Source organism: Rhinatrema bivittatum, chromosome 9 (genome assembly GCF_901001135.1).
Source record: "Rhinatrema bivittatum chromosome 9, aRhiBiv1.1, whole genome shotgun sequence".
NCBI classification, from domain to species: Eukaryota; Metazoa; Chordata; class Amphibia; order Gymnophiona; family Rhinatrematidae; genus Rhinatrema; species Rhinatrema bivittatum.
This window is the reverse complement of record NC_042623.1, coordinates 140,310,136-140,336,277: the sequence shown is the minus strand read 5'-3', so window position 1 is coordinate 140,336,277 and position 26,142 is coordinate 140,310,136. Positions and strand designations below refer to the sequence as shown.

The 26,142-nt window shown below is 43.0% G+C and overlaps 1 protein-coding gene across 2 annotated transcripts in view; it reads right to left on the bottom strand.

Annotated features, from left to right (window-relative positions):
* The window catches only part of CLSTN2 (calsyntenin 2), a 1,635,505-nt gene that overhangs the window by 1,536,847 nt on the left and 72,516 nt on the right, over nucleotides 1-26,142 (bottom strand). The gene's annotated exons all lie outside the window — the stretch shown is intronic.

Genomic DNA, 26,142 nt, shown 5'->3' with positions numbered 1-26,142 from the left:
AAGGCCATTAGGCCGAGGACCTGTGGGTAATCCGAAGCCGTGGGCCGGGTGGTGCTCAGCAGATTCTGCAAGCGATCCTGGAGTTTTGATTTCCTCTTGGAGGTCAGGCTGATCTTGTCTTCCTGGTTGTCGAATCTGACTCCTAGGTATTTCAGCGACTGTGAAGGCTGAAGGGAACTCTTGTTTATGTTGACTACCCATCCTAGGCTTTCCAGAAGAGATATAACTCTGTTGGTTGCCCGGTGGCTCTCCTCCGGTGACTTTGCTGTGATCAGCCAATCGTCTAGGTAGGGCTGGACGAGAATGCCTTCCTTCCTGAGTGACGCCGCCACCACTACTATTACCTTGGTAAAGGTCTGTGGCGCGGTGGCTAACCCGAAGGGTAGAGCCTGGAACTGAAAGTGCTGATCCAGGACTTTGAAGCGTAAGTAACGCTGGTGATCCCGATGAATTGGGATATGCAAATAGGCCTCTGAGAGATCCAGGGATGTGAGATACTCCCCTGGCTGTATTGCACTTCGGACTGACCGCAGAGTTTCCATGCGAAATCCTGGGACCCGTAAGTGCCGGTTGACTGACTTGAGGTCCAGGATGGGTCTGAAGGTGCCCCCTTCTTGGGGACAATGAAATAAATGGAGCAATGCCCAAAATGTATGTCCCATGCAGGCACTGGGATTATGGCTTTTAGGGACAGGAGTCTCTCCAAGGTAGCTGCCAGCGCCGCCCTCTTGAGGGGCGGACAAGGCGATTCCACAAACTTGTCCGGAGGGAGCTGAAGGAAGTCCAGGTAATACCCTTCCCGGACAATGGCGAGGACCCACTGGTCCGAAGTAATCTCGACCCACCTGCGGTAAAATAGGGTTAGCCTGCCCCCTATAGCCTCTTCCCCCAGATGGGTCGGCTGATTCTCATTGTGGGGTGCGGCGGGGACCCGACCCCGAGTAGGTTCCCCTTTTGTTGTGCCTTGTCCGAAAGGACTGGTTCCTGGCCTGAGAACGAGGTCCTTGGTAGCAAGCCCTGTAAGGATTAAAGCGTTGAGAGCTTCTACCTCTGGATGGCCTAGGAAAGGGGCGCTGGTTCCTCCTTGACCTGTCTTCCGGTAGACGGGGTAATGGAGATGCGCCCCATTTATTAGCCAGTTTCTCGAGGTCGCTGCCGAACAGGAGGGATCCCTTAAAGGGCATTCTGGTAAGGCGAGTCTTGGAGGAGGAGTCGGCCGACCAATTTCGTAGCCAGATGTGCCTTCTGGCTGCCACTGAGGATGACACTCCCTTGGCTGCTGTACGGACTAGGTCGGAGGCAGCGTCAGTAAGGAACGAGAGGGCTGATTCCATTTCTTCTCCCGGGGTGTTGTTCCTGGCTTGTGATAAGCAGGAGCGCGTCACCACGGTGCAGCAGGTCGCAATTCGTAGGGACATGGCTGCCACCTCAAAGGCTTGTTTCAGAATGGCGTCCATGCGCTGATCATGTGTATCCTTGAGAGCCACCCCTCCTTCCACCGGAATGGTGGTGCGCTTCACAATTGCGCTAACTATGGCGTCTACCATCGGGCACGCCAGCAGCTCCTTGGTTGCCGGGTCTAGGGGGTACATGCTAGACAAAGCCCGACCCCCTTTGACTGAAGCCTCCGGCGCATTCCACTCCAGATCGATTAACTGCTGTGCTGCTTGTAGGAGGGGAAAATGGTGAGCCGTTGGACGCAGGCCCTCTAGCAGGGGGTTCACTCTAGGTTCCCCTGGGGTGCCTGGGCCCGGGATAGCCAGCTCCGACAGGCATTGAGAGACCAGGTATGAAAGATCCTCCTTAGGAAAGAAGCGTCTCATGGTTCGATATTGTTCTATCCCCGAGGGGAGTTCCCCCTCCTCGGGGGGCTCGCCATCTTCCTCAGAGTAATCCGAGTCCCCATAAGTGGGGCTTCCGGGTGGCGGGGGGGCCATGCGTAGGTCTTGAGGGTCCCGGGGTAGGGTCATCCGGTCCGGTCGGGGATCAGACTGCATCTTGATGAAGGCATGAATCCCCTTGAATAATTCCACCCAGGAGAGGGAAGCAGGTTCTAGCTGTAGGGGCACCAGGTCTGTAGGGTTCCCTGGCTGCTCACCATGGCCTGCTAGGTTCGGGGTGTTCCCTGAGGAACTGGCAGTCAAACTGGGCTGAGACCAGCCCTGGCCTGGAACTCCCAGGGCCTCCTCACATTGGGCACATAGGGAGTCTGCTTCCTTGCTCTGTGTGGCTCTTGAGGTGGCATGCTGAGCAGAGGCCAAGAGCTCTTATGCCCGAATCTGGAAGTGCCGGCTCTGCGGACGCATGGGCTCTCTTACGCTCCATCACTTCTGTTATCCGCACACTCTGGTGTGCTCTCAGCCCTTTCAATGTGCTCCTACCAAAGAGCGCCTATCACGGGCGCTTATCAATATGCGCCTAGTACGTGCGCCTATGTACGTGTGCCTATGTCCGTGCACGTATCCACGTGCGCCTATGTACGTGCGCGTATGTACATGCGCGAATCAACGTGCGCCTAAGTACATGCGCGTATCAACGTGCGCCTAGCAACGTGCGCCTATGGTCATGCGCCTATGTGCGGGTATCAGCGTGCGCCTCTCAACGTGCGTCTAAGCAATGGGTGCCCAACCCTTTCCGGGCACCTAACATACGCGCCCGTCGCCCTGTTGAGAATGAGGCGGCGAACCAGGGCTGGCGACCGAGCCAGCAGGCAAAATGGCGACCTCCTTGGTGGGCTGCCACGTAGGCAGACCCTGCTACTCCTTGCTCTTCGGAGACCAGTAAAGTAAAGATGTACGCCTTACCTGATCTTCAGCACTTCCCGGCTGCGACCCGGGCGGTCTCCGGCTGCGGGAGGAGAGGGTAAGTACCATCACCGCCGCGCTCGAGGAAATGCACCCGCTGCCTCTAAGCCACGCCCGAACTCTTCTCGCTCAGGAGCTAAGTCCTCACCGGGACCAAGGCTGCCTCTATGCCGCACCCGAGCCCTTCTCACTCGGGGGCTAGGTCCCTGCCGTGAATCGGCCACCAGACCGAGGCACTCACCTCCGAGGGACCACGGAAATCACCTCGGGAAACTCAACTGGGGGAGGGACCCGAGGGTATCACTGCAGGAGTGCGGGGCTCATCTTCAGAATTTCTTCTAAGAATTTAGTCATTAAAATTTGGAAGAACGCTCAGTGAGCGTAAGGGAGCTCCAAACTGCTTTGGAGACAGAAATTACTGAGTTGCTGCACTTCCTGCAGGGGTATATGTACCCGTGCTGACGTCAGATCCATCTCCAACTGCTAGCACGAGCACGCTATACCCATTTGTAATGAGTCCATCTGCTACACGCTAGGAAATAGTGGAATCTATTCTCAAGATCAAAATCGTAGAGTATATAGAAAGACATGGTTTAATGGAACACAGTCAACAAGGATTTACCCAAGGGAAGTCTTGCCTAACAAATCTGCTTCATTTTTTGAAGGGGTTAATAAACATGTGGATAAAGGTGAACCGGTAGATGTAGTGTATTTGAATTTTCAGAAGGCGTTTGACAAAGTCCCGCCTGAGAAGCTTCTAAGAAAACTAAAAAGTCATGGGATAGGAGGCAATGTCCTTTTGTGGATTACAAACTGGTTAAAAAGCAGGAAACAGAGTAGGATTAAATGGTCAATTTTCTCAGTGGTTTACCTAAGGCATGTTTAGATTCCATTTTGTCTTCCCCTTTGCAAGATAAGGAAATGATTGCTTTGTTGGGTGCAGGACTGGAGCTGTCAGGTGTCTCTGAGTCTGCATTTTTTTCTGCAGAGAAAAAGTCTGCCTTCTCCCTTGCTACAGAGACTCCCATAGTTATCCCCAAGGGGATTTCATCGGGGCTGCCTTGTTTTAATATCCTGCAGAGTGAAGGAGATGAAGTTCCAGTTGCCCCAGGTATGCAATCAACTTTAAAATAAAACCTGCTGTTATAACACTCAATGGTGTCTGGAATGTTTTGGTCTCCTTAGAGTCAGCTATTACCTCTTTAACTCAAGTTTCATTAGATACAAACCAATGAGTACTATCAATGGAAGGAATGGTTACCTCAAAAGACTGGAAGATAAAATCTATGGAAAAAAACATTTCCTCTTTTGAAAAGATCCAACAAGGATTGGTTCAGTTTGAGATTATTCACTCAAAAAAACTTGAGAATGTAGAGAATTCCTTAAGAAGTTTAAATTTAAGGGTACTCAATTTTCCAGTTCTTAAATTTCTCTGATTGATTTCTTTAAAAGCTAAGTCTCAAACATTCTAAAGATACCATCTAATGCTATGCCTCTTATAAGGAGGGCTTATTTCTTACCTTGGAATGAGACAGAATCATCAGTAACTACTTCTCAAGATCAACGTCTTATGAACATTATGGATATATTGGAGCTTTCTCAAGAGATAGATATTATGCAAAGAGGGACTATGTTGATTACCTTTGCCTTTATGAGTGAAAGGAATACTGTCTTAAGGTTTTTTTCTAAGAAACAGGAGTCTCTCTTTTCATGGAAAACAAGTTTGGATCTATCCAGATGTGACGAGAACAACACAGTAGTGACAAAAGAAATTTTTGTCTAAGAGAGCAGAGGTTCTCTCTCATGGGAGGCAATATATATTGTGCTATTCATGTAAATGTTTAATGAAATATTTAGATGCTAAAAGTGTTTTTTGAGCCGTTGCAGTTAAGGGTTTTTCTGGACTCTCACTCCTAAGGAACACTTATGCAGTCTTGGCAGTAATGTTATAGCATAGGCTATGCTCTCATTTTCTTTTTATGAACAATTTTTAACATAATTCCTGTTGAGTTCGATTTTTCAGCTGTTTTAGACTTAAATAGGCATGCTGATTTCAAAACTGCAGTTAGTTTTCTTCTATCACATCAAGTTTTTTCTCTACAGCCTATCTTAGGCCTGGATTTATCAAAATGCACTAAATATCGCATGCAATAGGAAAAGGGGCATGTTTTATGGTATTAGGCTGTTTATCACAAAGTGCGCTATCTTAGCACTTCGCATAGGTATTACCGCAAACTGCGATAACATCTCTCCCGCAAAGTGCAAAAAAAGTTTTCGCAAATAGCGTTTTCAATATTTTAAGCTGCTAAGGGAAGTGAGAGCGTGTGAGCGAGAGAGACAGAGAGTGCCTAACTATTGTTGCAACCGTCCCTTCCTGATGACTTCACTCCGCCTACCTTTCCTTCTTTGCACCTCCTCTCGCTATGGATGGACGCCTGGCTGCCATGCGTCTGCCTGCCGTCCTCTCCAGCGTCCCCAGACCGGCTTGGGTGCTGCCTCCCGCCAGGCTCCGCCAGTACCTTAGGGCGCATCGCTGCACAGCCCTCACTCTTATTTCCTACTTGGCGCGAACCTCAGGGGTGTCCCCCTGTGATGACATCACGCTACCCAGATATTTAAAGCCTACCATGTTTGCCTGCCTTTGAGTTAGCAAGGGGAATCTTACAGATGGGATTCGCTCTCCGTACTCAGCTATTCTGCCTCTCCAATCTTCCATTGGACTCTTTACGCTAACGGGGTACCCGCTCCTCGGGGGCCTCACTTGCTTTTCAGGTCACTATCAGGAAACCGGTACTTGCTCCTCGAGGGCCTATGTTCCCTGACTCGTTGCCTGCTTCTACCTTTTCTTCTGCCTGGAAGGGTTCGCTATCTTCAACACTAGTGAGTACTACCATCTTCACCTCAGAGCTGTTCCCTGGAACTAGGTACTCGCTCCTCGAGGGCCTGCCTCTGTTCCAGCCCTAGTGCCATCTCCTATGTGGAACTGCTGTGTGAGTACATTACCTTCAAGCCTCTCAGCTCTCAGGGATCAGGTACTCGCTCCTCAAGGGTCTGCTCTCCCTATCCTGGGGTTCTCCATACTGGGGCTTTGTGTATATTCCACTGTACTCATTATTCTCAGTTCTTTCCACTACAGCACTGCTACCAGAGGAATTGCTGTTCCAGGGCCTGATGGATACTAGCCCAGCCGGGCTACTTCTGCTGCTCACCACTGCCACCTCTGGTGGCTTCATCACATTGTCTAATAAAAGATCAATCTCTGTGTTTGTGTGTCCTAAGCTGAGCCTGACCTATGGCCCCTCACAGGACTTCCCCCAGTGGGCATGGTCAGCTGCCACAGTGTCCAAGGGTCCACCCAAACCTCACTAATTATAACAGCTATAAGGCTCTCAAACTAGGTAGGTATTTATATCTCTATAGGAGGCCCACCTAGTTACTCGAGGTGAGGTTTAGGTATTAGTGTAGGGGTTAGGGGCCACTTTGACATTCAGACAGCGACATACGAACAAAACAGTGCACTCTTGTGAAGATTTGATGACCTTCGGAGTAAGGAAATTCACCCAAAGATGAGATTTGTGCAATGTTCTCAACCTAGCTTGATGTTACCCATATAGCTCTTTGATAAATGACCCCCTTAATGAGAGCACTCTAGTCTGGTTCGAGCCTGGATCGAGGGAAGCACTAGTGCTCTCCTATTGGCTGAGAGCAAACCTCCCTCAAGTGGGGAGGGGTGGAGGATTACCTTGGAGACCAGCGACAAGTTCATTCTTGTCTAGGCTATTCAGTTACACATGAGACAGTGTGGTAAGAGGTTGCGTGCCGCTCTATATAGTGAATCGTATTCCGAAGTGTAGTCAGAGTTCTTGTCTGTATACGAGGAGTTAGCAGAATTTAATTTTTTATTTACATACATACTTATTTCCTTTCCTTCAGATCATGTCTGCCTCTTCTATTTCTCATCATAAGTGCCTAAACAACCCTGATTCGTTTTGTTATATCTGTGGCAATTTCACATTCTCAGTCAAAGGACAAACATCAGCGCATTTGTCAGGCAAGCCTATTGTGCATATTTTAAAGTAAAACTTGGTGATCAAGATAAGTCTTGGGCCCCTCACAAGGTGTGCAAGCAGTGTCAAGAATTTACAGATATGGACGAAGGGAACACATGATAAATTGTCATTTGGTATACCTATGGTTTGGCGAGAGCCCAGAGATCATTCAAGTGACTGTTACTTTTGTATAGTGAAAACATCAGGATATAACAAGAAAAATAAATTTAAAATAGAGTATCCTAGTCTGCCATCAGCTATATGCCCAGTGCCTCATTCAGCTGAAATCCCAGTGCCAGTTTTCATTGAACTACCCTCTTTCAAAAAACAGGAGTATGGTGAAGAACTATGTGACAGCAACGATGAAGATTTTGAAACTGAAGATGACTCAGTTCGTAAGGGATTTGATCAGCATGAGTTGAATGATTTAGCATGAGATTTGAGACTATCCAAAAAGGTTTCAGAACTCCTAGCATCAAGACTGCATGAGAAAAACTTGCTTGAAAAAGGAGCGCAGGTATCCTACTTTTGATCAAGAGAAAGTGCATTTCTGCAGTACTTTCGAAGTGACGGTGGCTTTGTCTATTGCCATAACATACATGGTTTAATGGAGGAATTGGGAATTCCAATCTATAACGTAACTGAATGGCAACTGTTCATCAATAGCTCAAAGTGGAGCTAGAAGTGTGCCCTCCTCCACAATGGCAATTTATTTGGTGCAGTCCCAATTGGCCATTCAGTTTGTTTTTGTGAAGACTATGAAGACATAAAGAAAGTCACTGATCTGTTGCAATATCACAAGCACAATTAAATCATCTGTATTAGGGATGTGAATCGGATCCGATATCTGATCCGATTCTGGTTCCGATTCACATCTCTATAGATGTGAATCGGATCCGATATCGGATGTGAATCGGATCCAATATCGGATCCGATTCACATCCCTAATCTGTATTGACCTTAAAATGGTCTGCTTCCTTCTTTGTCAGCAACGCGGATACACCAAGTATCCCTATTTTCTGTGTATGTAGGACAGCAGAGCTCATGAGAAGCATTGGGTGCAGTCGAATTGGCCTCCAAGATCTGACCTCAAACCTGGTGATCCAAACATTCTACATGAGCCACTTGTTGACAGAAAGAACATTATATTCCCACCTCTGCACATAAAACTGGGTCTCATGAAGCAATTTGTTAAAGCTTTGCCAACTGAAGGAGACTGTTTCAAGTATCTCATTTTGGCATTTCCTAGCCTGTCGTTTGAAAAGTTAAAGGCCGTTGCCAAAGAATGTGGTGAAAGCTATTAGCATAGTTGCATTTAAAAAAAAGGTTTGGACAAGTTCTTGGAAGAAAGAATAACCCATGCTGTAGTTACATGGTGTTAGGGTCCATATTAGGAGCTCCCACCCAGGAAAAAGATCTAGGTGTCATAGTAGATAATACATTGAAATCATCAGCTCAGTGTGCTGCAGCAGTCAGAAAATCAAACAGAATGTTAAGCATTATTAGGAAGGGAATGATGAATAAAACAAAAATTGTCATAATGCCTCTGTATCGCTCCACGGTGAGACTGCACCTTGAGTAATGTGTATAGTTCTGGTCGCCACATCTTAAAGATACAGTTGCACTGGAGAAGGTAAAGAGAAGGGTGACTAAAATGATAAAGGGGATTAAATGGCTCCCTTATGAAGAGAGGCTAAAGAGGTTAGGGCTGTTTAGCTTGGAGAAGAGACGGATGAATGGGGATATTATAGAGGTCTATAAAATCATGAGAGATATAGAATGGGTAAATGTGAATTGTCTATTTACTCTTTCGGATAATAGGACTATGGGGCATCCCATGAAGTTAGCAAGTAGCACATTTAAAACAAATCGTAGACAATTATTTCACTCAATGCACAATTAAGCTCTGGAATTTGTTGTCAGAGGATGTGGTTAGTACAATTATTGTAGCTGGGTTTAAAAAAGGTTTGGATAAGTTCTTGGAGAAGTCCATTAACTGCTATTAATCAAGCTGACTTAGGGAATAACCACTACTATTACTGGCATTAGTATCATGGGATCTACTTAATGTTTGGGTACTTGCCAGGTACTTGTAACAGGATGCTGGGCTTGATGGACCCTTAGTCTGATCCAATATGGCAAGCCTTATATTGTTATGAGGTCCCCTGCTACATAACTTTACTTCTGCTATGGATGACTAAGTTAAAAAAAAAATAGATCTGCGGGGTTTGAAGGGTAATGGCTAGCTGTGGGTAATGAAGGCTATTAAACTAGCGAGGTTTGGAGGACCTCTCTCAACTGGGAGAAATGGGGATGAACTGGTAAAATTGGGAATAGCATCAGTGTGCATCCCTTTTAAAATCTCTCGATTTTTGCAGTAGAAATGGCATTTATGCGCACATGTAGGTGCTCACTTAAAATTTAGTGCACATATACACACATAAGTGCATCCCTAGGCACACGCCGATGTACGTGCACACATGTCCCCCTGTCTACCAGTTTGAACGTTCCCTCTTAGAAAAAAGTATTTTCTATAATTTTATTTAAATGTTTGTGTTAGTTTTATGGGGTGTCCTCTTGTTTTAGTATTATTTGAAAGGACAAATAACTGTTCTTTATTTATCCATTTCAACACATTCATGATTTTATAAATTGTTCCATTTCAGCTCTTTTCCAAGCTGAAGAGCCTTAACTTGCATAGCCTCTCATCATAGGAGAAATGTTCCATTTCATTTTTTTTTCTGTTGCTCTCCTTTGTACCTTTTCTAGTTTGCTATGTCTTTTTTAAGATTGGGCACCCAGAAACTACACAATATTTGCAAGGTGCAGACACATCGTGGATCAATACACAGGCAATGTATGCTCTGTTTTATTCTTCATTGCTTTGCAGATCATTCTTAGGGTTCTATTTGCTTATTTTGACACTGCAACACACTGAATGGCAACTCCCTATACAGAACCCAGCTTTGTGTACCTGTAGTTAAGATTAGTTTTATTTATTTATTTATTTATTTATTTGGAGATTTTTATATACCGCGGTACGTAAAGGTCTACATCACCTCGGTTTACAGTAAACAATAACTTAGCACAAGGCTTTACAAGTAACCGGTTATACAGTAAGTGAACAATAAATAGCAACAGGTTTTACATAAAACAGTTAATAGTAATGTAAACAATCAACTTCAACAGTAGGTGACAACTTTATACAGGAAAACTGATTTTCGAGTAGAACTAATTTTAAGGTTAGACATTGATCATCTATAGTATGCTTGTTCAAACAACCATGTTTTGAGGTTTTGTTTGAACATTTTGTGGCAGGATTCACGACGTAAGTCCAAAGGCATATTGTTCCATATGTTAATCCCAGCTATAGAGAAGGAACGTTCTCTTGTGGATACGTGCTTGATGTGTTTGAGAGGATGAGCAGCTAATTTGGCTTGGTGGATATTTCTAATTGGTCTATTAGATGTGTGGAAAATAAACTGGTCAGAAAACCATTGCATCTCTTGGTTGTGTATTGATTTATGTATGAGAGAGAGGACTTTAAAAGTGATCCTGAACGTAACCGGGAGCCAATGAAGAAACATAAGAGCAGGGGTGATGTGTTCGTGTCTTCGGGTATTAGTAAGTAAGCGAGCAGCAGCATTTTGCAGCATCTGCAAAGGTTGAATTGTGTTTTTTGGGAGACCCAGCAGTAGTGCGTTACAATAGTCTAGTTTTGGTAAAATTGTGGCTTGCAATACTGTCCGGAAGTCCTGTGCATGTAAAAGAGGTCTAATTCTTTTCAGCGTATGTAACTTGAAGAAGCCATTTTTAATAGTTGATGAGATAAAATGTTTTAAGGAGAAGTGATTGTCAATCATAACCCCCAGGCTGCGGACATGCTGTAAATGGAAGCCGTCTGCTGTAAGGATAGATGATGTGTTAGTAGTGTTGTTCTTGTTCGGTGTGATGATGAGGAGTTCAGTCTTGTTAGTGTTTATTGCAAGACATTTTTCCATGAGTAGCTCTTTTATTTCAGTAAGGGCCGCATCCCAGGTTTTCAAGGCTTTGTCCAGAGAATCATTGATGGGAATGAGGATCTGCACGTCGTCGGCGTATATGAAATGGCGGAGATCCAATTTAACCAGCAGTTTACAGAGCGGAGATAGATAAACATTGAATAGAGTTGATGACAGTGAGGACCCTTGTGGGACACCTTGTGCTAGATTTCTGGGTTTTGAGGTTTGGTGTCCTGTCTTGACACTGTATGTCCTGTCTTTCAAAAAAGATTGGATCCAGCATAATGCAGTGCCATTGATGCCAATTTGTGAGAGGAGAGAGAAGAGGATATTGTGGTTTACAGTATCAAACGCCGAAGAGATGTCAAGAAGCGCCAGAAGATAAGAGTGACCAGTATCCATTGTTTTGAGAATGGTGTCAGAGAGAGACACGAGTAAGGTTTCGGTGCTATGGTTCTTCCAGAATCCATATTGCGACGGGAAAAGTAATTGATTTTCGTCTAGAAAGTCAGTGAGTTGTTTATTTATGACTTTTTCTAGGATTTTTGATAATAGTGGGAGATTCGAGACTGGCCTATAGTTTGCCGGTTCAGAGGGATCTAGATCAGATTTTTTGAGAGTAGGCTTTATAATGGCGTGTTTAAGTTGAGTAGGAAAAACCCCATCTGTTATGGATTTGTTTATGATGTTAGAAATAGCCGGTGCAATTCTAGTTGGAATGGCTAGAAGTGTTTTTGTTGGCATGATATCAATTGGGTGTAAGGCCGGTTTTATTTTTTTTATTATTGCTTCAATTTCTGATGTAGAGGCAGTTTCAAAATTTGCTAGTATGGGTGAAGTGCTTGTGGGCAGTAGATTTACCAGCAGAACAGGGGAGGAAAATTGAGCCATTATATTAGTAATCTTGTCCTGGAAATAGGAGGCCAATTTCTCACATTTATTTTTATCCTCATTTTCAGAGTAGGTGTTAGATGAAGGAGAGATTATGTTAGAGACGTATTGGAAGAGGGCACGTGGATTGAATTGGTATTGATGAATTTTTAGCGCGTAGAAGTTTTTCTTGGCTTCATCAGTTGATTTTCGATACTTGTGCAGCAGCGATTTAAATTTTTGTAGATGAGTTGAGTCTTGGTTGCTAAGCCATTTCTTTTCCAGTTTACGGAGTTCACGTTTCATATTTCTGAGGTCCGTGGTGTACCATGGTTTTCCAAATTAAGGACAAACCTAGTGCACCATGGCACTCAAATTCACTTCAGTCTCTCAAAACCTTATTAAGGTAGAGAGAATGCCACTGGTGTCATAAAATAATGCCTGATACAAAAAGTAATTATTACTATATCCTACGTTTGTATAAAAAAGAAATAAATTTGGTCAAAAAAAACTTATTATGCAAACAAAATATCTGACGTGAATGGAAATCATTCCACACTATTTAATATTGTCAAATCGTTGACATCCGCACATCCAAGTCTTCAAGCAACCTATGACAGTCTTATGTGTAACAAAATCGCTAAACATTTTAAAAGCAAAATTGATACCATAATTTCTGAATTTTCTCACCTCCCTTACCCAGTACAAGTAGTCTGCCTCCTGATTGTATCTGATCAACTTTCTCTCCAATCACAACTTCCATCCTACAATCGGCTATCCAAAACCAAAAAATGTCTAACTCTCCTCTAACCCTTGCCCAGGATTCTTTTTCAAATCCATTGGACTCACTGCTTATAATTTCTTATGTAAACTTGTAAACCAATCTTTAGAAACTGGAAACTTTCCTATCACCCTAAAACAGACTCCAATGTATTTATTTATTTATTTAAAATCTTTTCTATACCATCACTAAGTTATATACCATCGCAACGGATTACATGTAGGCACATATTTAATGTAAGTAAAAGTGTACTATAGTACATTCTAACAGGTGCCGTCAAAGTTTCGGTTACAATATATCATTAGACAAAATAATTTTTAGAGAAGTGGGTCATGACTGAATGTACTGAAAGTACTTTTACGGGTAAATTTATTATACATAGTGTTATCAATATGCTAGTTGTGATGTGGGGTTCATAGACTACTCTACTGTATTGTCATAAGTACTGTGTGTTGGTGTTTATCTACTTATTCCTGAATAATTTCTATTCTCCCGTCTCCTTGTAAAATGCCTGTTTAAAAAGCCATGTTTTTAAACTTTTCTTAAATGCCTTGAGATCACTTTGTATTCTGATCTCTGGAGGCATTGTGTTCCAAATTCCAATCCCTAAAAATAAAACAAAAGATCAGATGGATCTCAACAACCTTAGACCTATCACTTCATTTCCCTCTCTTGCTAAACTCTTAGAATCGGTGGCTCTTCATCAGCTCTTAGATTATCTACAACCCTATCAGCATGGTTTTCATAAAGGTCACTCCACCGAAATACTACTCCTCTCTTCCTTTGATTTTGACTGTGGTTTTGACTCTAACACTGACTAGTTTTCTTAGACAGTTCTACCTCTTTTGACATGCTTGATCACCAAATTATTCTATCTAGCTTACAAGCAATAGGTATTTCTTCAACAGTACTTAACTGGTTTTCATCATTTCTATCTGACCAAACCCAACAAATCAATATCGATGCTCATTCCTCTAACCCCTACATAGTTTCTTCCAGTGTCCCTCAAGGCTACTCTCTTTCTCCAATTCTGTTCAATATTTATTTACTGCCTCTTTGACATGTTCTCTCAGCTTTCAATATTCAGTTCAAAATCTATGCTGATGACATTCAGTTGTTTGTCCCATTGAACATCTCATCTAATACTCTCTAGTTGCTTTATACATAAAAACTATCAACATTTGGCTTTCACATAACCATCTTAAACTGAACCCTACAAAAACAGAAATTATCCATCTAACTTCTATCACAAATCCCACTAATGGTCCACCTTCTCATCTTTCTCTAAATGGCTTCTCTATCCCTATTTCAACTCAGGCACGCAGTCTTGGGGTGCTAATAAACTCTGATCTTTCTCTATCAAAACACATTTCTGAAATAGTAAAAAAGTCTCTCTTTAAATTACATATAATGAAGCGCCTCCATCCTCTGCTTTTTCATCAAGATTTTCACACAGTTCTCTAATCTTTGATTTTCTCTGGACTCGACTATTGTAACGCACTCTACTTGGGTCTTCCTGATACAGCCACCCGATCTCTCCAGCTAATCCAAAATTCAGCTGCGCGTTTTCTATCCAGTGTCTCACTCAAAAAACATATAACCCCTATTCTGTTTTCTGTTCATTGGCTTCCCATTATATTCAGAATGCAATACAAAACTTTGTCTATCATCCACTCACTCATACACAATCCATCAACTTGGCTATGCTCCACTTTGCAAATTTATAAACCTACAAGACACTTAAGATCTCTGAACAAAAATGTACTAGATGTCCCTTCGGTCCACCTTGCAAGGCTAGACATCACCAGAAAAAGAGCTTCCTCTATCACAGGCCCATTAATTTGGAACAATCTACCTAACATACGTCAACAAATTTCAAAACACAAAAGAATTTTAAAAAACTCTAAAAACATCTCTCTTTCAACAAGCATTTAATCCCAAACATAAGAAAGTTCCTGATTTTCCTCTTCCATCAACACCTCTGAACTGTATTTATATTTGATTTTGTTATGAATGCTGCTGCCCGTGGGTTTCCCCGTGAGCAGACTCACTCACCAGGCCGTGCTGTTCTTCACCCGACGCAGCAGGATGCCGCCGTCGGGCCTCCAATGCGGCTGGAGCTGTGGTCTGTCCTGCCACGCGGCCTGGAAACCGCCCTGGATCCTCTTCTGCTCCGCTGTCGGAGCCGCGGCCCTCCTGCGGGGCTGGGACCACCCCCGACATCATCAGCTTCTTTGCAGCACTAAGGCCGCATCCCCGGGCTCAAGTGGTGGCTGAAGCTGCTGCCTACGTCGGGCCTGTGTCTCAGGCCAGTCCTGCCTCTTCTGCGCGTTGACGTCGGTGCAGGCCGCTGTCTGCGGTCCTGCACAGCTCTCCTGCTTCCTCTAGGTGCGCGGCCGCGCCTCTTCACTGAATTTAAAAGGCCAGGCACAGGAAGTGTGCTGGCCCCACCTTTGATGGGACTTCCTGCTTTAGCCCTATAAAGGGCTACTTCGTCAGTCTATTCCTCGCCTTGCATCTCATTGTGACTTCCCTCTGGAGGCTCCTGCCTGCCAGAGCCTTGTAAGGTCTTCTCTTCTTCGTGGAGCTCCTCGTCTCGTCTGCCTTCTACCACGTCTTCATGTCTTTGTGTTCCGCCTGAGGTCCCGGTCCATGTTTGATGTCTCGTTATGATAGTCTACCTCCTGATGTGCCCGCCTTCCAGGATGTTCTTCCCCGTGTCTTCGTCTGATGCTCCTGAGCCTTCTGTTCCTGCAGAGCCGATTCTCTCGGATGGTGTATGCCCGAGAATGGGGTGGCTTGCAGGTGTGAAGTGTCCCTGCGCTCCGGTGCCTCTGTTCCCGCCAGCCTTAGAGGGAGCTTTGGATGACACCAGCTTCATCATTGGAGTCCCTCTTTGCCTGGACCTTTCCTACACTGTCCCGTTCTTCTCGTGGTCCGTGACCAACCTGCAAGGGCTGTGTAGGGCGCACAGTGGGACAGGGTGTTCCGCGACTCAGTCCTGCGGGTGGCCTGAGTAGGGTGCCCTGAGAGACAGTGCCAATGTCCATGCCTTGTGTTTTGCCTGTTTGGATGTCAAGTTCCTCGTCATGCCCGTGATGCCGATGCATCAACCCAGCTGTTGTCAAGTTCCTTACCCAGATGCTGTAGCATCAACCCAGTTGTTGTCATGTTCCTTGCCCGGATGCCGATGCATCAACCCAGCTGTTGTCGTTTCTTTGTCAGGATGCCATCACATTACCAAGTGTCTTGTCTGCGATGCCGCTGCATCGACCATAGTCCTGTCTTCGTGTCAAGGCCTCCATCTGCCCTCAACCTCAGGCCAGGCCTGCTGCTCCATGCTGCTTGCAGCAGGTCCGAAAGGGCTCAGAATGGTCGGAGGATCATTCATCTTCCAACATCCTTGGACGTTGGCATTGGGAGCTTGCAGGCCTGGCAGAGGGTCAGCCTGTTAGCCATGCGGAGCCACCGTCAACCCTCGGTTCAGCCCTGAAGGTCTGGGCCCGGGCTGAGGCCCAAGGGTACACTAAACCATCAGTAGTGCAAAAGAATGCAAGGCCTTTCTAGGCCCTTCGTAACAGAATGCACGGCCTAGAGGCCCCTTCTTGACAGATTTGAACTGTATTGTTAACTTTGATGATGTTTAGTTCTTAGCTTTTATTTTAATTCCATTTTTATATTGAATATGTATCAGTATGTGAACCGTTTTGTCTAATTTTTTTTGAAAAAGTGGTATACAAACAATTTTAAATAAATACATTTTTCCCTATGGGCACTTTGCACTTTTCCAGACTAAATTTCATCTGCCATTCAGATGCCCAGCTTCCACATCTCACAATGTTCTCCTGCAACTCCTCACAATCTACTGTTGTTTTAACAACTATGAATAATTTTGTGTCATCTACAAATTTGATTACGTTACTTATTCCCTTTTCCAGATTATTTATGAATATGTTAAACAGCACAGTACAGAGTGGTACTCCATTAATGACTATTCTCCATTTGGAAAACTGAACATTTTGATCTGCCCTCTGTTTTTTGTCTTTTTACCAGTTACCAATCTACAATAGGACACTGCCTCCTATCCCATAACTTTTTAATTTACTGAAGAGTTTCTCGTGTTACTGGTGAAAGTGATTCAAAGCAATTATGTCACTGCAAATAACAAACATATTTACGCATCTATTCTAGGGTTGGGTAAGACTATTTCAATTTTATGAGAGGGGAGATCGATAGCCTTCTAACAAACCCTCCTACCAGTTCAAATCTAGGCTTCCGCCAATTTTCATGAATTTTGATCATAGTAGGGCGACATCCTTGTAACCTGAATTTTTAGCCAAGCCTGCTCATAGTAGGTAGGAAAATGTGGACGTAACAATGGGGAATGGAGCTGGGTTACAGTTAACTATCTCTGATCAACCTGCCTCTAGCACTGAAGCCTTTAACACTTGTTTGTATGCTATATGTGCCTCTCTCATCTTCATTTGTTTAATCTGTTTCTCTGCCTCTCTCTCACAAGTTTTTATTTTCCCTCTAGCACTCATTCTCCCTTCTTTGAAAAAACAATATGTGTCACACTATTATAATATTATTTAGTAGCAGTAGCTGTGCATCATATGATGCAAAACTGTCAAGAACCACAATCCTACATAGATTGCAAACTGAAGGTGCCCTGGGAACAATGTTAATGTGCAGAAATAGTTCAATGCCCCAGAAAAGCTGGCTATTTGTTCAGCTATGTCTTAGCCCTATTTTACAGGCATATTTTTCTCAGCCAATAGATTATTAATGATGAATTATTTGTGGAATAAAACTAACAGTAAAAATCTGCCTATAGTTGATTGCTATGGAGGTCATTTTGTCTTTTTTGCTATATAAGATATATATATGGTGACATAAGTTTAAAATAAAATTAAGAGGCAGGTGAAGTGCCATGCAATTTTTTCATTGATCAATCCTGCTTGATTAATTTAGCCATGCATTTTCTATGTAAACAAAAGTTACTCAGCTGCATTCAGGTAGCTAACATCGGACAAAATAAATAACCCATAGTAATTCTCTTTAACCTTCCATTTTGCAGGTCTCGAAGACACCACCTGTTGAATGTATAAATGTATATTGCCAAAATTGATTAGTGTTCCCTTAAGAGTACTCAGCAGGAAGTGCAATTAGATTTAGGTAAAAAGTAGTAAGCAGGCTTTTTCTGTTCCTGCCTTGTCTTTCTCCAGTGTGTTCAAGTCTAGTTCTAGAGTGAAGTTATTTTATCAGAACATGGTGAACTTGTTATTAACCATTTACTACATTACTCTATGGGTCATCAGCTGAAGCATTAGTGAAAAGTTCAACATATTTCTGTGTGCAAAATGAATGTCCAATATAGCAATCCTTATTTGTCTGTAGATTATAGTGTACAATTGGGGCTGGATTTTTTTTTAGCCAAAACAGAAAGAAGAGTGAATGTTCTCATTTTAAAAGTTTAAAAATTCCAAGGTTAAAGTCATAAAGTATACAGTTATTCAGCATATCACTTAGGCATCTGTTACAGAATCCTGTGCTGGGACGCATTAACCGGAAGGCATTGTGTTCAGTGCTATACAGTTCTCTGGATAATGCTGCAATTAATCTATTGTATTAGAAATAACAACAGATGGTCCCAGGGTGAATACAAAACAGACTGCACTCTTGGGGTTCTTCTACTGTTCATAAATTTCAGGAGTGCAGCTTTTACACTTAATGACATCAGCAGAACCCATAAAGCACACAACAGCCTTGCTTTCATTATGGGGCCCATCTTTATTCAATGATTCAATTTAAAGAGTTTTTGAGATTCTATGTTTATTGAATTATTACAGCATAACAAATACAAAAATAAGTATTTACAGAATAAATAAAAAAACTTTTAACACATCAGATGGCAGGTTGCTTAGTTACTTCTGAAAAGACTACTGGGTCAAGTAGTATTTAATGAGCCAAAAGTCAATAAAGAGACTTTGCCACAGATATGGAACTTTCAAAATATATGGGCATATGAGTGCAATAAAGAGCAGCTATGATAAACTGATACATTTTTTGATACTCAAAACTTGTCCTTGCATGCCAAATCGGACAAATTTGACTACCTCTGCCAAATTTGAGAAAAATACATTTTCCTTATGTAAAGCAAATTGTTTTATGGTGCAAGAACTTTGCTGTCAAATCTGGAATATTTCCAACTTTCAGAAAGGAATCACCTACAATAACTTTGATTTCCAGGAAGAGATTTTAAATGAAAATTGTAGAAATAAAATGTAAACAATTGGAAATGTATACCTACATATTTACAAAGTCAAGTTTTACTGCCAGACTTCATTATCTTCTGGAAATGAAAAAGAATAAGGATTTCCTATAAAAGATGGAAGGGCCTGATTTTCACAAGCATCTATATGCGCAAAACTATATAAATATATACAACTGTATAATATTAAAAAACATGTGTAAATGCATTCTACTCATGGAAGTGGGCTTTTGAAAATTGCTACAATATATGCCATTGAATTGTCCTTAGGATTTACCTGTGTAAGTACACTTAACATGCGCAAATGGCTTTTGAAAAATTGCTATGATAGCATATTACATTTATGTATGTAACTCCTTATAAAATTACCTCCACAGTGTTTAATACTTTGGCAGATGTATGGCAAAGGGATGTAAAAGTATGTTTGAAAAAGGAAAACATGAGAAAATGTAATGCTCTACTTTACAAATCAAAAGAAAATGTACTGTATGCAAATTATAACTTAGAATTATGCACAGAACAATTATTAAGAACATAACATACAACATATTCTAGAGTGCTGCCAGCAGAATAAATACCTCTACAGATGTGAGAATTCTGTTACAAATTGTGGGTGATTGACTATTTATTTTGTCTATATGAGAATGGTTATTTTTGTTTATGTGAAATACATGTAATTTGTGTGGTATTATATTTATTATTTTTATGTTTTCATTATGTATGTTAATGCTGTAAATCGCCTAGGCCTCTCTGTGGTAGGCGATCAATAAATTTTAATAAATGAAAATGAAATGAAACAAAAGAACACACCATACTGGGTCAGACTAAGGGTCCATCAAGCCCTGCATCTTGTTTCCAACAGTGGCCAATCCAGGCTACAAGTACCTGGCAAGTACCCAAAAACTAAGTATATCCCATGCTACTGAGGCTAGTAATAGCAGTGGCTATTTTCTAAGTCAACTTGATTAATAGCAGGTAATGGAATTCTCCTCCAAGAACTTATCCAAACCTTTTTTAAACCCAGGTACACTAACTGCTCTAACCACATCCCCTGGCAACAAATTCCAGAGTTTAATTGTATGTTGAGCGAAAAAGAACTTTCTCCAATTAGTTTTAAATGTGCCACATGCTAACTTAATAGAGTGCCCCCTAGTCCTTCTATTATCTGAAAGAGTAAATAACCGATTCACATTTGCCTGTTCTAGACCTCATTATTTTAAACACCTCCTTCATATCCCCCCTCCAAGCTGAAAAGTCCTAACCTCTTTAGTCTTCCCTCATATGGGAACTCTTCCATCACCATTCCTTGAGCTAGTTTGATGGCCAAGAACTCTCAATTCCCAATGCTATAGTTGTGTTCCGTCAGAGAGAACTTCTTAGAAAAGATGGAACATGGACAAAGTACTCCTTCTGGAGTGTGTTGGCTGACAACAGCCCCCTACCCCTAAGGTAGAAGCATCTACCTCTAAGATCAAGGGTTAGAATCTGGGTGGCACAGGCAAAGCTTATCAGCAAAAACATTTTTTTACTTTTAAAATGCCTCAAAAGCCTTGTGTGGCCAGTCTTTGATGTTGGTGCCCTTGCGGGTAAGGGCAGTAAGGGGGCTGCCACGGATGAGTGATTTGGGAGAAACTGATGGTAATAATTAGCAAACCCCAGGAATCTTTGCAGCGCCCAGAGCCCCATAGGGTGAGGACAGTCTATGATGGCTTTTATCTTGGCAGGGTCCATCTGAAACCTGTCTTATGAGGCTATGTACCCAAGGAAAGGGAGCTCCTCTTGTTTGAAGAGAGACATTTTTCCGATTTGGCATAGAGATTATTCTCACAGGCATTGCAGGACAATGTGAACATATCTTCGGTGGAAACTCGGGGTTTGAGAAAAGTTCAATATGTCATCCAAGTATATAACCACACAGTTAAATAGCAAATTGTGGAAGATACCACTGACCATTTTCTGGAAGACCGCGAGGGCATGAACAAATACTCGTTATGTCCATTGCGAGTATTAAATGCGGTTTTCTATTCATTACCAGCCTTGCACTCCTGAGATCAAACTGTGAAAATCTTAGCACCCTGTAGGCGGTGGAAGAGCTCTGCTATTAGGAGTAATGGATAATGGTCCTTCTTATTAATGGTGTTCAGACTGTGGTAATCTATGCATGGCCTGAGAGATCCATCTTTCTTTGCAACGAAGAAGAACCCAGCTCCTGCCGGGAAGGAAGAAGGGCAGATGAATCCATGTTCCAGATTCTCCTTAATATACACAGACATGGTCTGAATCTCTGGGAGAGATGGGGGTGTGTGGATGCATGGCTCTGGGAGGAGTGTGGATGCATGGCTCTGGGAGGAGTTCAATGCTGAATTCGTATGTGTGAAGATGAGGCAGTACTTCAGCACGCTTTTTGAAAAGATATATGTAATCCGCATACTGAGGCAGAAGCCTAAGGGTCCACAGACACATTTTGGAACTGCATCCTGAGTCTAGTTTTTACAGGTAATATTAAAGACCATAATAACAATGCTCAGGGTCTTGTAAATTCCCACTCCTGGAATTTAGGGGGCTTATGAAAGGTATGGGAGAAGAGGACATCTTAAACCATTTAAATTGAAGTGTGCCCTTGAACTCAGTGAGGACTTCAGCCCAGCAGTTACATTTGAAAGGTAGCACCAGCCAGCACTGTAACTGGTACCACAGTGATGTCAAAATGGCACCAGTCTCATGGCTAGCTGGCGCCATTTTGTTCTATGGCAGTCTAAACACATGGTCATACAACAAAATGGTGTCATCTGACCCTGAGACCATTTTGAAGTTACTATTTCACCAGTCTTAGGGCCAGCCAGTGCCATTTTAAAGAGATGTTGTCAGGACAGAAGGAAGTGGGCATTTCTCCTGCCACATGTCTATCATGTAATGTGTAGAGTGAAAACTTTATTTCAAGTTCACTATAATAGTACATTGTCAACACAAATCCTGAGCAGCCATATGCATTTTATACCAAATGGTAAACTACACAGCCAAGAACTGAGAGGAAGAAAAGGGATATCGATGAAGCAGCAGCTAACAGGCTTCAGGCAGACCTCCCCTGGAAGGAGAATTGGTATGTGAGGCCTATCAGGAAAAGTGTGTTTGGATAAGGTTTTGCCGAATCTGGTAGCCACTCTGTGTGGTCTCCTGGGCTCATGCAGGGAGACATGGGGGATCCCATGAGAGGTCGGGACATAGGTCCATTAGTAGTCCATGGCATACAGCTACATTATGGAAAATGCAGCACAGCAACAGTTTGGGTGGGGCATACATTAAAGCTCCACCAGTCTTGTCCAAACAGCGTGACTTTTCAGAAGGCCAAAGTGCATTATATGACACAGCGGGTAGCACATAAGACCTTTTATCTCGTCTCTGCCAGCGTGTTTAGCATGTGTATGGGGTGAGAAGCCAGGGCTTTTAACTATACCCTGAGTCTCCTGTGGCAATGACAGAAGAAAGGCATGAATGATAGCATTCTCATTTGCTCATGTGAGTGGCTAACCACAGCATCCAGAAAGACTATATAAAGTTCCCTGTACCTTTGCTGAGCCTTAAAACCCGATTAGCGTTGCCTAACAGCATTTAACATTGTTGCTGGCCGCTATATGTGCAGGCAAGCTGTTGGCAGAAGGAGCTCATCCTTTCATGACTACAGCATCTGATTTGGCTATTGGAAGTATTGCACGACAGGCCCTCACAACCCAGCAAAGGTTACTGGTGTGTAGCTGCCTGCCAACCTTGAACACATACATAAGAGGTGATGTACCTCTACTACCATCAAATGCTGTACCTCATGCTGCACAGGCAAATGTCCATGGGGGCTGTGCAGTCTGTCCTGCATAGAAACTCATTAATGAGCCCACAACCAGGGAATATGGCAGACCAGCAACATACACTGCAGACTGCTCGTGGTGCAGGTGTGTGAGGCTGTACAGAAACTGTATGCAACTATCTTCCTGACGCCTCAGTAACAGCCCACACATGATAGTGCTTTTCCAGCAGTGTGCTTTTCCAGCACAGTTCCGATTCACCTGACACATTGTAACAGCTTCCAAAGGGAGGACAGGAACGTGGCATTTTAGGTTATAAAGACATGCTACATATATATAGTGGCTCTCACTCACCAACCTTTAGGTCCTGTGTGTTGTTTGCACGCACTACTAACAGGCCGCTAGAGTACAGTGCGCTCCGGTGGAGCACACTGTTAACCGGCATTTGGACGCGCGTCCAACCCCCCTGAGACTAATAGCGCCCGCAACATGCAAATGCATGTTGATAGCCCTATTAGTCATTCCCGCGGGATACAGTAAGTAAAATGTGCAGCCAAGCCGCACATTTAACTTTTTTTTTTTTTTTAATATATTTATTTATGGAATTTTTACCAAACATCACAGGTAAATTTAAAAGAAAAATACAAATAGGAATTGCAGTTTGCTACATTCAAACATAATAAAGTAAAGTAAACAATTACAAAGAAAAAATTTATCTAACGTAATTTCTAACTGCTAGTTCTTTTTCCTATGTAATATTAAAGTAAAAGAAATTCCAAGGTATAAATAAATTTAAGCGGATTTTACAAGAAAGAATAAAAAGTAAAGATATAATAAGTTATAGAGGTAGTCATGGAAATTTATTCCATTTCAATCCGTACTCGAAACAAATTAAACTGGAGAGCTCAAGTTACGTGCATCTAAGAAATTACGCAGAAATTCTGGTTCTAAGTAAACATTTTTTACACCCTGCATATTCACTACACATTGACATGGAAACCTGAGATTAAACCTGGCACCTAGGGCAACTACTTCAGCTCGCATAGCTAGGAATTTTTTTCTACATTCCTGAGTGGAACGTGCGATGTCTGGAAAAACCCAAACCAGCTGACCAAAAAACTGAGATGTTCTATTACGAAAAAAAGCTTTCAGTAACATGTCTCTGTCTTGGGAGAAAACAAATTGTACAAAGTTCCTCGTCTAGTTAGTTTTAATTCTTTAGATGTCTCCAAAAACTGTGTCAGATCTAGATCCGGTTCAGACACTTGATCAGGATGTTCAATCACTTCAGATTTTGTCATATACGCTTTAGCGAAAGTAGGCATCATTTCTTTAGGAATTTTTAAAATTTGTTATATATTTTTTAACCATATCCAAAGGAGATATCCACTTCAAAACTGGAAAATTTAATATACGCAAATTTTGATATTTTATAGAATTCTCTATATATTCCAATCTACGTTGCTGCATCAGGTCTGATTTCATCAGTTGTTCTTGATTTCGTTGTAAAGAGGAAACTTTAGATTCCAAAGTTATAATATCCTGAGTATTTAAAGAGATATTTGTTTCCACTGTTATGTTTCCCAGTCAAATTAGAAGTAACCTCTACTAATGAGGTAATGGATTTCTCCAATACCATTATAGCACCCCAAATAGAGTCCAAAGTTATCTCAGTAGGTTTAGGAATAGCAGGGCGCAATAAATTCAGCACTTTAACTTGGTTCTCCTGTTGTCCTTTTGATTCCCCCGGTGTTTCTATATTCCCTCTAGGAGTAGAGGCCTTCAATGCAGAGGGAGATCTATTCCCTGTGCTAGGCCCTCCGGGGTTCCCATTGCTCCGGGTTCTGAAGTACCTGATATTCCCAATACTTCTGAGGGAAAGGGGGGGGGGGGGGGTAGACGGAGCTCCAGGACTAAGAGTGATCTCCATGTCCGGTGTTTGATCCACCCGCTCTTGCGGACCTAACACCAAGGACGCCTGTGGAGCAGAGATATCCATGACTGGAACCATAAACCCCGTAATAGTAGGCTGGGAAGAATCTGGGTTTGGGGTATTCATCCCCAATTCCCTGATCTTCGCTTTCCTCTTGGAATGTGGCATTAAGGAAAAAAAAAAAGGTACTACTATATGGGGCTTACTTCCAATTGCCTCTATTTCTTAACCTTGGAATTACATTAATGGGGGCAGTTTGAAGAGAGAGATTTAAGAACAAAAAAAAAATAAATTTACTTACTAAGGAAGCCAATATTGTAGAATAAGTCAGCTCAAGTCCATGATATTTTTCAAAGCCGCGCGGCTCTCACGCGCCGCAGGAGGGGCCGATTTTATGGTGTTCTGGTCCCTCCTCGATGTCACAGGTGCGTCTCCTTTCGGGCGTGCCAGGACTTCCCCCTCACGGGCAAAAGGAGAAACAAATTGAATAATACATTTGAAGAAAAGAATCTCCGATGGAATGTAAGTCCTTTTTTCTCTCTCTCTTTAACCCCGAAGACAAAGCGGGAGGGGCCGATTTTATGGTGTTCCGGTCCCTCCTCGATGATGTCACAGGTGCATCTCCTTTCGGGCGTGCCGGGACTTCCCCCTCACCCTCGCGGGCAAAAGGAGAAACAAATTGAATAATAAATTTGAAGAAAAGAATCTCCGATGGAATGTAAGTCCTTTTTTCTCTCTCTCTTTCATACTGAAGACAAAGCAGGAGGGGCCGAAGGTAGGCGTTAATTTCTAGGGGTGTGAATTGTGTGATCGATCGTCTTAATGATCGATTTTGGCTGGGGGGGAGGGAAATCTGATCGTCGTGGGTTTTTTTTTTTTTTAAATCGTTAAAAATCGTAAATCAGGGGAGGGCGGAAAAACCGGGAAAACCGGCACTCCAAAAAAACCCCTAAAACCCACCCCGAACCTATAAAACAAATCCCCCACCCTCCCGAACCCCCCCAAAATGTTTTAAATTACCTGGGGTCCAGTGGGGGGGTCCCGGCGTGATCTCCCTCTCTCTGGCTACGACTGCGTTAAGAGCAACGGCGCCGGTAGCCCTTTGCCCTTATCATGTGACAGGGCAAAGGTAGCGCCGGCGCCATTTTGGTTCCTGACTCCTGACGTCATGCGTGCAGGAGATCACCCCCGGACCCCCGCTGGACCCTCAGGGACTTTTGGCCAGCTTGGGGGGGGGTCTCCTGACCTCCACAAGACTTGCCAAAAGTCCAGCGGGGGTCCGGGAGCGACCTTCTGCATGTGGGCCGTATTGCCAATCTTCAAAATGGAGCCGGCGCTACCTTTGCCCTCACTATGTCATACGGGCGACGGTCATGTGGTTCATGTCAAATTTGAATTTTGCTTAAAAAAAGCAAGCACTGCTACTCTGAGATTCATAAAACTAATGGTGCTTGCCATACCCTAGAGGAGAGGAGAGACAAGGGGATATGACATAGGCATTTAAATACCTTAAAGTTAATAATAATGCACAGGAAGGTGGAAAGGAAGCTGTAGAACTAGGAATTCATGATATGAAGCTCCAAGAGGGTAGACCTCAGGAACAATGTCAAGAAATATTTTTTTAATGGAAATA